Genomic DNA, 14,614 nt, shown 5'->3' on the forward strand with positions numbered 1-14,614 from the left:
CTGTTTGGTTTCTCTGATGCAAAATGAGTTATCTTCCAGGTGAGACTTCCCACATTTATTACATTCCTAAGGTTTCTCACGTGTGTGAATCCTCACATGTGAGTGGAGGTGTTAATTCAGAGTGAAGGACTTACCCATTTCTTACATTCATAAGGTTTCTCTACTGTGTGTGTTCTCTGATGCAAAGTAAGCTGTGATTACAATCTGATGGGACTTCCACATTTGTTACATTCATAAGGTTTCTCTCCAGTGTGAATTCTCTTATGTGTGTTGCAATCTGAATTCCAGGAGAAGGACTTTCAACATTTGTTACATTCATAAGGTTTCTCACCTGTGTGAATTCTATTATGGCTGGAAAGCTGTGACCTCTGCTTAAAGGATTTTCCACATTTGTTGCAATCACAAAGTTTCTCTCCTCTATGTGTTCTCTGATGAAAAGAAAGTTCTGCCTTCCAGTTGAAAGACTTTCTACATTCGTGATACTCCTATGTATGTTCTCTGATGAACATGAAGGTTTAACTTAGTGGTTGAAAGACTTTCCACATTTGTTACATTCATGAGGTTTCTCTCCTGTGTGCTATCTGATGCAAAGTAAGTTCTACATTTCTTGCAATCATAACGTTTCTCTTCTGTGTGAATTCTGTTGTGCCTGCTGAGAACTGACTTCTACGTGGAAATTTTCCTACATTCCTCATACATATAGGGTTTCTCTACTGTGGGTGCTTATGGTAGGAATGTCACTTCTGTTTTCTCAGACATAGATTTTGGACAGTGCTTATGCTCATCAAGCTTCTTCTGTGGATACATGCCCTGAGGTATTGTTAGGTGTATTTCCTTACTGAAAGATTTTGCACATTCAGTAAAAGTATAAGGATTCTCTCCTTTGTACATTTTTTGATGTGAACTGACTGTGGACCTTAAGTGGACTGATTTTGCACATACAATACATTCAGGTGTTTTCCTCCCTCCCTCAAGTATTTCTTGGGCAAGGACATCAGAATTACCATACTCTTCTCTATATTCATTATGCTTACTGGAGTGTCCTCCAATACTGTCTAAAAAATATGGTCTCTTATTGTACTACCTTCTCTTCTCTACCATATTCAAATGTTGCAGCTCATTTGGACTTTCATAATTTTGCATAAAAATGCTCAGAATAACTGTGGGGTTCTTCAACTTCAGTAGACACCCCGGGCATGCATCTCATCAGGTTCATTGAAATCCTCAGTTCTCATCCTTCAGGGTTCCCATTAGTCCTCGTCTGCTCTGCCTTACATTTTGAGCTCAAAATTAAATGTGTTCCTAATCACACTCTTCCCTCAACTGTATCATTAGTTGTGACTGCTATTTTACACAGAGATTCATCCTGGAAAGACTTAATCACAACATCTATGTTTTTGGACCTCTAAAATGAGTCATAAGAAAAAATACAAAAACTTAATTGATATCCAAAAACTCTTTATTGTGAAGGTAGCACATTATCTTTTAAAATTTAAGATTTTAAAATATCAAAGTAGGAATGGATTTATGAGAACTGTATGCCTTTCTCCCTAAGATTTTATGAAAGTAATACTGATATTTTACAATTGAAAATAATATTTTTCTGTGTTTAAGTTTTTCTTTCTTAGTCAATTCACACTTTAAAAAATGCAGATTATGGGTATTTTCAGGAAAGGTAATTAATTAATAACACATCTCCATCTGCAGACTGTTACAAGAAATTATCCTGCTTCAAGACAATAAGAAAGATGTCAACGTGAAAATACACCTGAAAATTGCAAATGTTTAGGTAATATAAAGGAATGTATAGAACATATATTTTATGTAAGTTGTCTAAAATGATTTGTGAAGGGAGAACACAGCACCATATTCATGATTCATAAAGCATGAAGATTCAATATATAAATATATAGGTGTAATTAAACCAAAGTATGCAGATTAGTAATATGGATCAATTAATACTGAACTTGCTGACGAATTTGAGGACCTGTGTTCAAAGAATACCAACAAAAAATTAAAAAGTGTAATTGATTCAGATTTTAAATGGAATTATCTCATTGAAAAGTAACTATAGAGGGGGGACCAAGATGGCGACGGGGCAGTAGGGAAACGCCACAGCTCTCTCCAACCAAAAAGAGAGTTCGAGTTCCAACCTTTAATCTCCCCAAGAGACCGACAACAACAAAAAGACGAACACTCAGAGAAAAACCAGAGGTGGAAAATAACAAAAAAAAGAAAGAGAGGAAAAGAAGAATTTCAGAACAGAGAAGAGCGAAGACCCCTCCCCCAACCTTTACTGGCCGCGCGGCAGTGCGCCAAGCCGCCGGCCAGCCGGCCCGGCGGGGGCTGCCGGAGCCACAGAGACACAGGGGGCTGCTTGCAGATCACCAGGTACCGGATTGCAGAACAGCGGATCGCCAGGAACAGAGAAACCTACCAGCCGGAGTCTCCAGGAGGATCCCACCCCACCCATCACTCTCCACCGGAGCGGAGAGGCTCCATCCCGCCAAAGCTGCCCGGCACCAGCAGCGCCACAAAGGGACCTGTCCGCAGACCACCCGCCCAATCGCGATCGCAACGACCCGGCTGGGGGCCGCCCAACCCAGCGCGCAACCACCCCAACTGAACTCGGACTGCAACAACAACTGACGGACTGCAACAACAACTGACGACCTACAGGGTGAGTACCCATCAGGGGACAGGGAATCCATCAAGGGAGACCAGAGCTGGAGGGAATCCCCAGACCCTGACCTAGACTCCCTACCCCAACACCCGGACCACAGGACCCACTAAAACTGGGAACTGTTCGAGAGCTCCACCAGCCGGTGGAGCACACTCTGCTGGCCAGGCCAGAGCAAGAGCGCCCCTGGAAGGGAGCTTAAATGCTCAAGCCAGGAACAGTGCCCCTGGGTCAAGACTACCAACAGTAGAAGAAATTTGAACTGTGTCCTCCAGGCTGCATAACCAAGGTGGATACACATTAGCACAGGCCTAACGAGCGCGCTCCAGGCTGGGGCCGGAACCAGGCCAGGGGACCGGCGCCTGAACAAAGCAAAAAGGGTCAGAAGTGGGGCTGTGGCTCAAATGGTAGGGTGCCAGCCCTGAGCTGAAGAGCTGAGGGACAGCACCCAAACCTAGAGTTCAAGCCCACAACCAGCCCAAAACAAACAAACAAAAACACATCAGGAGCCCATAGCAGACTCCAGTATTTGGGAGAGTGCATCCAGAGCATCTGATCTTCCCAAGAGCACCCGCAGGAGCAAACACAAGCAGTCTAGGCTGCTCAACCCTTCCAAAGGCGGGAATTGCTACAGCAGAGAGCTGAGAATCCTAAGTGAATAGCAGCTGGAAATAGGCTCCCAACAGAATCCAGATCAGGCACAGACTCTCTCTACCAATACAGAATCAGCAACCAAGCAAAGACAGACACACCAAAACAAGATTGAAGAGCAGTCTCCTGAGCCCCCATGCGAAAATCACAGAGAAAAATCACAAGGTTTACCACTACCCAGGACAGCAAGCTCACCTCAAAAGCCAGCAGCCACGCAGGGGAGAGCCCCAGTGGGAGCAAAGCAGGAATGGAAGACAAAAACTACATCCAAGGGTTGCTGGAGGCAATGACTCAAGAAATAAAGCGAGAAATGGATCAGAAATTGAAAGAGCACAAGGATGAACTATCAAAAGATATACAGGATATCAAACAAAAATTGGATGCAAAAATAGAAGCTGCACAAACCTCAGTAAGAAGTGAGATAAACGCCAAATTAGAGGTAATGCATACTGATCTCACCTCATTGAGAGGTGAGATCAGTACTCTGAGAACCAACATTGAATCCATAAAGGGATCCATTTCCTCCATGCAAACCACAATAGAAGCCACGGTCAACAGAGTGAATGAAATGGAAGGTAGAGTGTCAGATACAGAAGACAGAATACACCAACTGGACCAAAAAGTGACAGATATGGAAAAATCACTCAAATTAAACCAAAGGGAAATTCAAGAGCAAGCAGATAATGCTAAAAAATTTAACCTTCGCATAATCGGAGTGGACGAAGGTGAGGAATTCCAGAGCAAGGGAATGCAACACCTATTTAACAAGATAGTCAATGAAAATTTTCCCCACCTCAAAAACGACCATCTTAACTACATCACAAAAGCTTATCGAACACCCAACAAGCAAGATCCCAGGAGAAACACCTCTAGGCACATAATAGTAACAATGATGGATCTGAATAATAAGGAAACAATCCTGCATGCAGCAAAAATGAAGAAGGAGCTATACTACAACGGGAAAAAAATTAGAATCACTGCAGATCTCTCCACACAAACAATGAATGCAAGAAAAGCCTGGGAAAGCACCATACGAGCCCTGAGAGCCAATAACTGCCAACCCAGACTGATGTACCCGGCAAAGCTAGCATTCACATTCGATGGAGAACTGAAAACTTTTAATAGCAAAGAAAAACTAAATGAATACATAAACATTAAGCCAGCATTACAAAGAATTCCAAGAGGGGGGACACAACCTGAAGAAAGCAACCAGGAACTGGGACCTGCCCCAAACAGGCATTACTCAAAGTCTAACTGAGCAAGCACAGGAGGAAAGGAAAGAAGAAAAACTTAGGAAAACGGAATGGCAGGGACCACAATGCATCTCTCTATACTTTCTCTTAATATAAATGGGCTGAATTCGCCAATTAAAGGAAAACGAACTGAGGACTGGATCAGAAAACAAGACCCATCCATCTGTTGCCTTCAGGAGACCCACCTCTCAGCCAAACATACAAACAAACTCAGAGTGAAGGGGTGGAAAAGGATCTACCAATCAAATTCCCCCAATAAGAAAGCAGGTGTAGCTATCCTGATATCTGACAAAATAAACTTTTCATTAAAATCAGTACAGAAAGACAAGGACGGACACTACATATTAATAAAGGGAACAATCCAAGAGGAGGATATAACCATCATCAACTTATATGCCCCAAATATTGGTGCACCCAGATATGTTAAACAAATGCTCTCAAACTTACAGAATAAAATAGATCCCAATACAATAATACTAGGAGACTTTAACACGCCACTCTCACCAAAGGACAGGTCTACCAACCAGAGGATTGGCAAAGAAGCTACCGAATTAAGTGAGGCCATACTTCAAGCGGAATTAACTGACATCTACCGAGTATTTCACCCTAAAACAACACAGTACACATTCTTCTCAGCAGCTCATGGAACTTTCTCCAAAATAGACTATATCATAGTTCATTCAAGGAACTTAAGCAAATACAAAGGGATCGACATAATCCCCTGTATCCTATCTGACCACAATGGAATCAAGCTAGCTCTCAATAACAAAGCATACCGCAGAAATTTCTCTAATACATGGAAATTGAACAGCACACTCCTTAACAAGGCCTGGGTAACAGAAGAGATCAGAGAAGAAATAAAGCATTTCCTAGAACTCAATGAAAATGAAAACACCTCACAAAGAAACTTGTGGGACACAGCAAAAGCAGTCCTGAGGGGCAAATTTATTGCCCTCAGTGCCCACATCAAGAGAATGGAGACAGACCAAGTAAATAATCTCATGTTGCAACTAAAACAGCTAGAAAAACAAGAAAAAATGGGACCTAAAGCTACTAGACGAAGCCAGATAACCAAATTGAGAGCAGAGATTAACCAATTAGAAAATCAGAAAACCATAACCAAAATAAACCAAACAAAAAGCTGGTTCTTTGAAAAAATAAACAAAATTGATGGCCCGTTGGCAAGATTAATTAAAAAAAGAAGAGAGGAAACCCATATTAATAGGATTAGGGATGCCACGGGAAACATCACAACACGTACCCAAGATATCCAAACAATTCTAACAGACTACTTTCAAAAGCTATACTCTCTAAAGGAAGAAAATCTGGCGGAAATGGATGCATTTTTAGAGAAATACAAGTTACCCAAACTGAGCAAAGAAGAAGTTAACCAATTAAATAAGCCAATATCCTATAATGAGATACAGGAAGCTATCAAAAGTCTTCCAACAAAAGAAGCCCAGGACCAGATGGATTCACAGCAGAATTCTATAAGACCTTTAAAGAAGAACTAATACCCATACTCCTCAAGCTCTTCAGAGAAACAGAGAAGGAGGGAGCTATCCCAAACTCATTCTACGAAGCCAATATCACACTCATCCCCAAACCAGGCAAAGACCCAACCAAAAAGGAGAATTACAGGCCAATCTCCTTGATGAACACAGATGCAAAGATCCTTAACAAGATTCTAGCTAACAGAATCCAGAAACACATAAAAAAAATAATACACTATGATCAGGTAGGCTTCATCCCAGAGACACAGGGATGGTTTAACATATGTAAGTCAATAAATGTAATCCAGCATATCAACAGAGCCAAGGTCAAGAATCACATGATTATCGGCACAGATGCAGAAAAGGCCTTTGATAAAATTCAACATTCATTCATGCTAAAAGCTCTGGAGAAAATAGGAATAGAAGGAACATTTCTAAAAACAATAAAAGCCATTTATGACAGACCAATAGCCAATATTATACTTAATGGGGAAAAGCTACAACCAATCCTCCTAAAAACAGGAACAAGGCAAGGATGTCCACTGTCTCCACTCCTCTTCAACATAGTCCTAGAACCCCTAGCCAGGGCAATAAGGCAAGAAAAAGACATTAAAGGGATCCGCATAGGGAAAGAAGAAGTGAAACTATCCCTTTTTGCAGACGACATGATACTATACCTCCACGATCCCAAAAACTCCATCCCCAAACTTTTAGAAATCATAAGTCACTTCGGCAAAATAGCAGGATACAAAATAAACCCACAAAAATCAGTTGCCTTCCTATACACTGATAAAGCACAGGAAGAGAGGGAAATAAAGGGAGCAACCCCATTCACAATAACCTCCCAAAAAATAAAATATTTAGGAATTAACCTAACCAAAGATGTAAAAGAACTATTTAATGAGAACTATAAAAAGTTAAAGAAAGAAATTGCAGAAGACACTAGGAAATGGAAAGACCTCCCATGCTCCTGGATAGGCCGACTTAATATAGTAAAGATGGTGATACTTCCAAAACTAATATACAAATTCAATGCAATTCCTATTAAAATCCCAATGACGTACATCACTGAAATACAGAAAACAGTCCAAAAATTTATATGGAACAACAAAAGACCTAGAATAGCCAAAACAATTCTAGGGGATAAAGACAATATGGGAGGGCTATCCATGCCGAACTTCAAACTCTACTACAGAGCTATAATCACAAAGACAGCATGGTACTGGCACAAAAACAGACCCGAAGACCAATGGAACAGAATAGAAGATCCAGATATAAATCCACAGGCCTACAGCCAGCTGATATTCGACAAAGGAGCCAAAGACATACAATGGAAGAAACACAGCCTCTTCAACCGCTGGTGCTGGGAAAACTGGGCAGCCACATGCAGAAAACTAAAAGTGGACCCCAGCCTGTCACCATGCACCAACATCAACTCAAAATGGATTAAAGACCTTAACATTAAACCTGAATCTCTGAAACTACTGCAGGACAGAGTAGGAGAGACACTTGAACTAATAGGCACAGGAAGGAACTTCCTGAACAGAGTCCCAGGGTCACAATAAGTTGGAGAGAGACTCGACAAATGGGACTACCTTAAAATAAAAAGCTTCTGCACAGCTAAATCTATCGCAACTAAGCTAGAAAGACAACCAACTAATTGGGAAAAAATATTTACCAGCAATATATCAGACAAGGGGTTAACATCCTGTATATACAGGGAACTCAAGAAACTAATCCCTCCCAAACCTAACAAACCAATTACTAAATGGGCAAGGGAACTAAAGAGGGACTTCTCAAATGAAGAAATAAAAATGGCAAAGAAACACATGAGGAAATGTTCATCATCCCTGGTGGTGAAGGAAATGCAAATAAAGACAACCCTGAGATACCACCTTACCCCAGTCAGAATGTCCCACATCCACAAATCAGCCAACGACAAATGCTGGAGGGGATGTGGAGAAAGAGGAACCCTATTACACTGCTGGTGGGAATGTACACTTATACAACCACTTTGGAAAGCAGTCTGGAGGGTCCTTAGAAAGCTAAAGATTGACCTCCCTTACGACCCAGTCATACCACTTCTAGGCATCTACCCTGAACAACAGGAACCAATATACAAGGACACATGCACCTCCATGTTTATTGCAGCACTGTTCGCAATAGCTAGGATATGGAAACAACCTAGGTGCCCCACCACAGATGAATGGATCCAAAAATTGTGGTATCTATACACAATGGAATATTATGCAGCCATTAGAAATGACAAAATAATGGCATTTGCAGGGAAATGGATGGAGCTAGAAGGAATCATGTTGAGCGAGGTAAGCCAAGAACGAAGAGACAAACGGTACATGGTCTCCCTCATAAGTGGATGCTAAATCCAAAAGGTTAGGTGATACGACAAAACTAACAGGATTTAAGAAACAAAGAACTCCTGCTCATCTGGTTGAACCACTACTAAATATCCTCATGCTGCTGATCACAAATATGGTATATAACATGTGAACACTGTTATATATTACAGACTGTGGTAGACAATTTGCTCCAGGGAAGTTAGAATGAACTTGTGACTTTGAAATTATGTAATCATTTAATCACAATCAAAAAAAAAAAAAAAAAAGAACCTCGGGGAAGGGAGGGAGGGAGGGGATGGTAGGGGGAAAACAATGGAGGGGGGTAACAATGTTCAAGAGGAAGTGTACTCGTAACCTCACTCATGTAACTGTAACCCTCTGTATAGTAGCTTTACAATAAAAAAAAAAAAGAAAAGTAACTATATTATATGATGTCATAGGTGAGTAATGTGAGAATACTGTAAACTACTAGAGTACCTCGTAATAATGAACTGCAGTACCTCCAGCAACTTAATTACCTATGTCTGCCGTAAGAAAAATCAGACTGGGAAATTTACTTTCTTGCAGTTCTATAGTATAGCAACAATTATGATACATGTTTTACGTCTTTAGAAGTTCTGTGCTTCAGCCTAAGGATGGTCTTTATTCTGTACATAAAATTTGTGGTTACTTCTTTATTAAAGAAACAGTCAGACTACCAGATTAGGGTATAGCTACTGCATAACAGCATTTTTTTTTCTTTTCATCAGTCACAGGGCTTGATCTCTGGGCCTGGGCTCTGTCCCTCAGCTCTTCAGCTCAAGGCTAGTACTCTACCACTTGAGCCACAGCACCAATTCCAGCTTGTTCTGTTTATGTGGTGCTGAGGAACCAAACCCAGGGCCTCATGCATGCAAGGCAAGCACTCTACCACTGAGCCACCTTCCCAGCCCCTGTAGTAGCATTTTCATAGGAGTATATTATGCCTTGCATATTTGTTTGTTTCACAGATTCAACAAACCATAGATCCAAAATATTTGAAAAAGTATGACACCTATAGTCTTCATGTAGTCTTTGCAAAAACTGGCATTATCCTATGAACAATGCAGTATAACAACTATTTAGAAGGATTTAAAATGTAATAGGCATCAGAGGTGATTTACAGTGTATAGAAGATTGCCAGGAATTGTATTACAGGTGATTTTCACTGTATAGAAGGCTGTGTGCAGATTACATGAAAGCAAACTAAGAAATAAGTATCAGAGGAGACAAACACAATAAATAGCAAAGTAATTACTAAAATGAAACCATATTTATATTGTAATATAAAAATAGTAAATATATCAGGTACTGTCTGATTTGAACTGAAGAAAATATACTCAAAAAACTCAATAAGCCATCCAAAGAAATATACATTAATTATCAAGAAATCAAAATAACTCAATATAATGATACCTGAAGCAAAAATGAATAATGAAAATACAGATACTGATAATATGAGAAGAAATAAACATCAGCACAAAGTGTGTTACCACAGATACAGAGCACTGATAATAACATGTATCATCAATCTGTATAATAAAAAATTTACTCTGAAAAGTCTACAAAGACATGGTTAAAAGGCCAAAGAATGATAATTTCTTTAATCTCTCATTATGATTGGAGAACGAATACTCCTCTTTTTATTTTTTTGTCGGCCATGGTGCTTGAACTCAGGGATTGGGTGCTATACCTCTGCTCTTGACCTCAAGGCAAATGATCTACCTCTTGAGCCACAGCACCACATCTGGTTCTCTAGTGCTTTATTGGGGATAAGGATCTCATGGACTTTCCTACCAGGGCTGGCTTTGAACCGAGATCCTCATATCTCAGCCTCTTGAGTAGCTAGGATTACAGGTGTGAGCCACCAACGCCTGGTGTCTAATACTCCTCTTAATGACTGAACAACCAGAAAAATGGTCACCACAAACACACATGTGGAAGGCATTATCTTTACCTAAAGGCTGTTTAATAATCACTATGCTGTTATATTTACCAAGACAGACACACTGAGAATAGATCTGAAGACAAATTGTCTAGAAATCAGTATGAGAAAGAAAGCTATGTTATAAACACAATAAAATCCAACAATATGTTTCTAATAATCTATCAGTAAAACAAACAGATGGGAACTAGAATGGATCTGTAACAAATGTATGCTATTAGTATGATTTATAGAATATTAAAGGGAGTCACTGTCTTACTTCAGTTGTGAAATAAAAACAAGTGCTTTCAATTATGTATGGAGTATTCATGTGAAAATCTTCTGGAGGGTGTGGCAGAGCCATAGAATTTGAGGGAAATAGGGTGATGAAAATACAGTATACAACTCAGGAGTAGAGATAGGAGGGAGGGAGTGGCAGAGAGTGAAGGAATGGAAGACACTGTATGAAGAAACAGTATTTATTAATCTCTATGCATCACCTCCATAATAATATTAAATTACATTAATAAAACAATATTTCCAGCATAAATGATTTGCTTGGTGATCAAAATCTACCACAGTAAGAAGAACAGTTACAATTATTAGAGATATAATACAACAACACTTAATTTGAAAGATAAACTATTTCAGTTTAGGTTGAATATTAATTCCACATAAACCAGTAACAATAATCCTTTCATTGTAGTATCCAATTAAGTGTGAATGTTAAATGTTGAGGTAAGTCAAAACAAAACAAGCACTTCTGGCTCAAAACTGTCATTTTAGCCTAGCTACTAAGGAGGAAACTGAGGTCTGTAAGCCAGCCTAGAAAAACAATTCAAATTAAGCAGCTAATAAACAAGTTAGAGGTAAGGCTAAAGTGATTGTGCCAACAGTGAGTGAGGAAGCTGACTGTCTGTGAGACCTGGAGTTCACGCTCCAATAGTAGCTCAAGAAAGCCATGGAGTGTGGCTTTCTTGTGGTGGAGTGTGAGGTATGTGTTTCTAAGTTAGAAGCCTAATTGTAGTGATACTAGCAAGTCTCATCTCAGACATATAGAGAAAACAAAATGAGTGGAGGAGGGAGAGAAGGGAAGCCAAAGGTCAGGGAAAAGAAGGAAGAAGAGGAGACAAGAGAGTAGTGGAGAGAAGGGAACAAAAGGGAAAGGGAAAGGAGAAGAAGACAGGAGATGAAGAAAGCCTTATGGCATTAGATTTAACAGTAAATCCTTAAATAAGACACCAAAAATGACTCATGCAAAAAATAAACAAACAAATGCCAGACTCTGGTGACTGATACCTGTAATCCTAACTACTCAGGAGAGTGAGATCTGAGGATCATGGTTCAAAGCCAGCCTGGCAGAAAAACCTATGAAACTCATCTCTAATGAAGCACCAGAACACCAGAAGTTGTGCAATGGCCCAAGTAGTAGAGTGCTAGTCTTGAACTGAAGAGCTGAGGGACAAGCTCATACCCAGAGTTCAAGCCCCATGACTGATAATAAATCAATAACTGAACAAAAATTAAAAAATAAATACCATACCAAACCAGATTAAGTGCATACAATGAAAACCTTTTATACTGAAAAGAACCATCAACAAAGAAGCAAAAGCATGGTAGGAGAAAATATTTGCATATTCTTCAAATAGATTACTAACAAATATGGATTTGAAAATATAAAGAAAATGCTCCATGTAACCCCCACACCATAAAATCTAATTTTAAAATGGGAAAAAGATTAAAGAGACTTTTCTAAAAAGGACATACACAAATAGCTGATTAAAATATGAAAGTAGCATATACAGCCTTTATTGTATTGAGGAATGTTCCATGGATTCCTAATTTTTCCAAAACCTTCATCATAAAGGGGTGTTGGATCTTGTCGAATGCTTTTTCTGCGTCTATTGAGATAACCATGTTGTTCTTATTCTTGCTCCTGTTGATGTGATGAATAATATTAATTGATTTGAGTATATTGAACCAGCTTTGCATCCCTGAAATGAATCCTGCTTGATCGTGGTGTATGATTTTTTGGATGAATTGTTGAAGTCGGTTGGCCAAAATTTTGTTGAGAAGTTTTGCATCAATATTCATCAAAGAAATGGGTCTATAGTTCTCTTTCTTTGATGAGTCCCTGCCTGGTTTTGGGATGAGGGTTATGATGGCTTCATAGAATGTATTCGGTAGTGAGCTTTCTCTTTCAATTTCATTGAAGAGTTGGAGGAGAATTGCTGTGAGCTCTGCTTTGAAGGCCTTGTAAAAATCCGCTGTAAAACCATCTGGTCCTGGACTTTTCTTAGCTGGGAGGTCTCTTATTGCTCTTTCTATTTCAATGCTTGATATGGGCCTGTTAAGATAGTTTAACTCATCTTGGTTTAGTTTTGGCATGTCAATATTTGCTAGGAAGAGGTCCATTTCTGTCAGGTTCTCAAACTTATTAGCATAATGTTTTGAGAAGTATTCCCTTATAATGTTCTGAATCTTGGTTGTTTCCGTGGTGGTGTTTCCATTCTCATCTCTGAGTTTATTAATTTGGGTGTGTTCTCTTCTTTTTCTGATAAGATTTGCTAAGGGTCTGTCAATTTTGTTAAGTTTTTCGAAGAACCAACTCTTTGTTTTGTTGATTCTTTCTATAGTTTTTTTGGATTCTAATTCATTTAATTCTGATTTAATTTTTATTATTTCTTTCTGTCTACTGGATTGGGGTTTATCTTGCTGCTCTTTTTCAAGGAAGTTTAGATGTGTCCTTAAATTGTTAGTTTCAGATCTCTCCAATTTGTTGATGTAGGAGCTCAGAGCTATAAACTTGCCTCTGAGTACTGCCTTTGCTCTGTCCCAGAGGAGCTGGTAATTTGTGTGTTCATTTTTGTTGAATAGCATGAACATTTGAATTTCCTTTCTAATCTTCCCCATGACCCACTCATGATTAAGTAGTGTGTTCTTCAGTCTCCATGTGATACCAGACTTTCTTTGGTGGCTTTTGGTGTTGAGTTCTAATTTTATTCCCTGTGGTCAGAGAGAATGCAAGGTATAACTTCAATGTTTCTGAATTTAGACAAGTTTGCTTTGTGGCCTAAAATGTGGTCTATTTTAGAAAATGTTCCATGTGCTGCTGAGAAAAACGTGTATTCTGATGCTGCTGGGTGAAATGTTCGGTAGATGTCTGTTAAGTCTAGTTGATCTATGCAGCTGTTTAGATCTGCGGTTTCTCTGTTGAGTTTTTGCCGAGTTGATCTATCTAGTGGGGAGATTGGTGTGTTAAAATCCCCAACAATTAATGTCTTTGGATCTATATGGGATTTGAGGGAAAGTAGTGTTTCTTTGATAAATTTGGGTGCTCCATTGTTTGGCCGAATAGATATTTAGAATTGTAATATCCTCCTGAAGGAGAGATCCTTTAATTAGTATGTAGCAACCTTCTTTATCTCTTCTCACAAATTTTAATGAAGTCTATTTTATCTGATATTAGGATTGCACCTCCCGCCTGTTTATGGGGGCCGTTTGCTTGGTAGATTTTGTTCTAGCCTTTAACATTGAAAATGTGTTTGTTTTTACGGGCAAGATGTGACTCCTGCAGGCAGCAGATAGAAGGGTCTTGTTTTTTAATCCAACTAGACAGTCTATGTCGCTTAATTGGAGAGTTCAGTCCGTTAACGTTAAGAGACAGGACTGAGAGGTATTTGGGAGTTCCTGCCATGTTATCCACCTTCTTGGGGGCTGCAAAAACTGGGTTCTTCCTATGGTTCTTGGATTCTCAGTTTGGGTGCAGTTTCTTGGCCTTTATTGCGGTCTTGTTGGTTTTCTATGTGTAGGACATCTTTAAGAATCTTTTGTAGGGCTGGTTTGGTGGAGATGTATTGTTTCAATTTTTCTTTGCTATGGAAGGTTTTTATTTGGCCTTCAGTTATGAAGGAGAGTTTAGCTGGGTACAGTTTTCTTGGTTGATAGTTGTTTGTTTTTAGGGCATGGCATACATCATTCCAGGCTCTTCTTGCTTTGATTGTCTCTGCTGAGAAATCTGAGGTGATTCTAATTGGTTTCCCTTTATAGGTGATTAACCTTTTCTCTCTGACAGCTTTAAGGATCTTTTCCTTGGTCTGAGTTGATCCTGTGTGGATTATAATGTGATGGTGGGATGTCCTATTCTGGTCTGGTCTATTTGGGGTTCTAAAGGCTTCTTGTATCTGAATAGGCCTATCTTTTTGCATGTTTGGGAAGTTCTCTGCTGGGATCCTGTT

The 14,614-nt window shown here is 39.5% G+C and overlaps 1 long non-coding RNA gene across 1 annotated transcript in view; it reads right to left on the reverse strand.

Annotated features, from left to right (window-relative positions):
• Positions 1–235: 235 nt before the first annotated feature.
• LOC122096776 overlaps positions 236–14,614 on the reverse strand; it is a 28,944-nt gene continuing 14,565 nt past the window's right edge. Inside the window, exons 2-3 of the long non-coding RNA XR_006145387.1 lie at positions 890–904; positions 236–351 (exon numbers count right to left, since the gene is read on the reverse strand). This is a non-coding gene — a long non-coding RNA (uncharacterized LOC122096776). The remainder of the gene's footprint in view (positions 352–889; positions 905–14,614) is intronic.

Source organism: Dipodomys spectabilis, unplaced genomic scaffold (genome assembly GCF_019054845.1).
Source record: "Dipodomys spectabilis isolate Male_0828 unplaced genomic scaffold, ASM1905484v1 ptg000388l, whole genome shotgun sequence".
NCBI lineage: Eukaryota > Metazoa > Chordata > Mammalia > Rodentia > Heteromyidae > Dipodomys > Dipodomys spectabilis.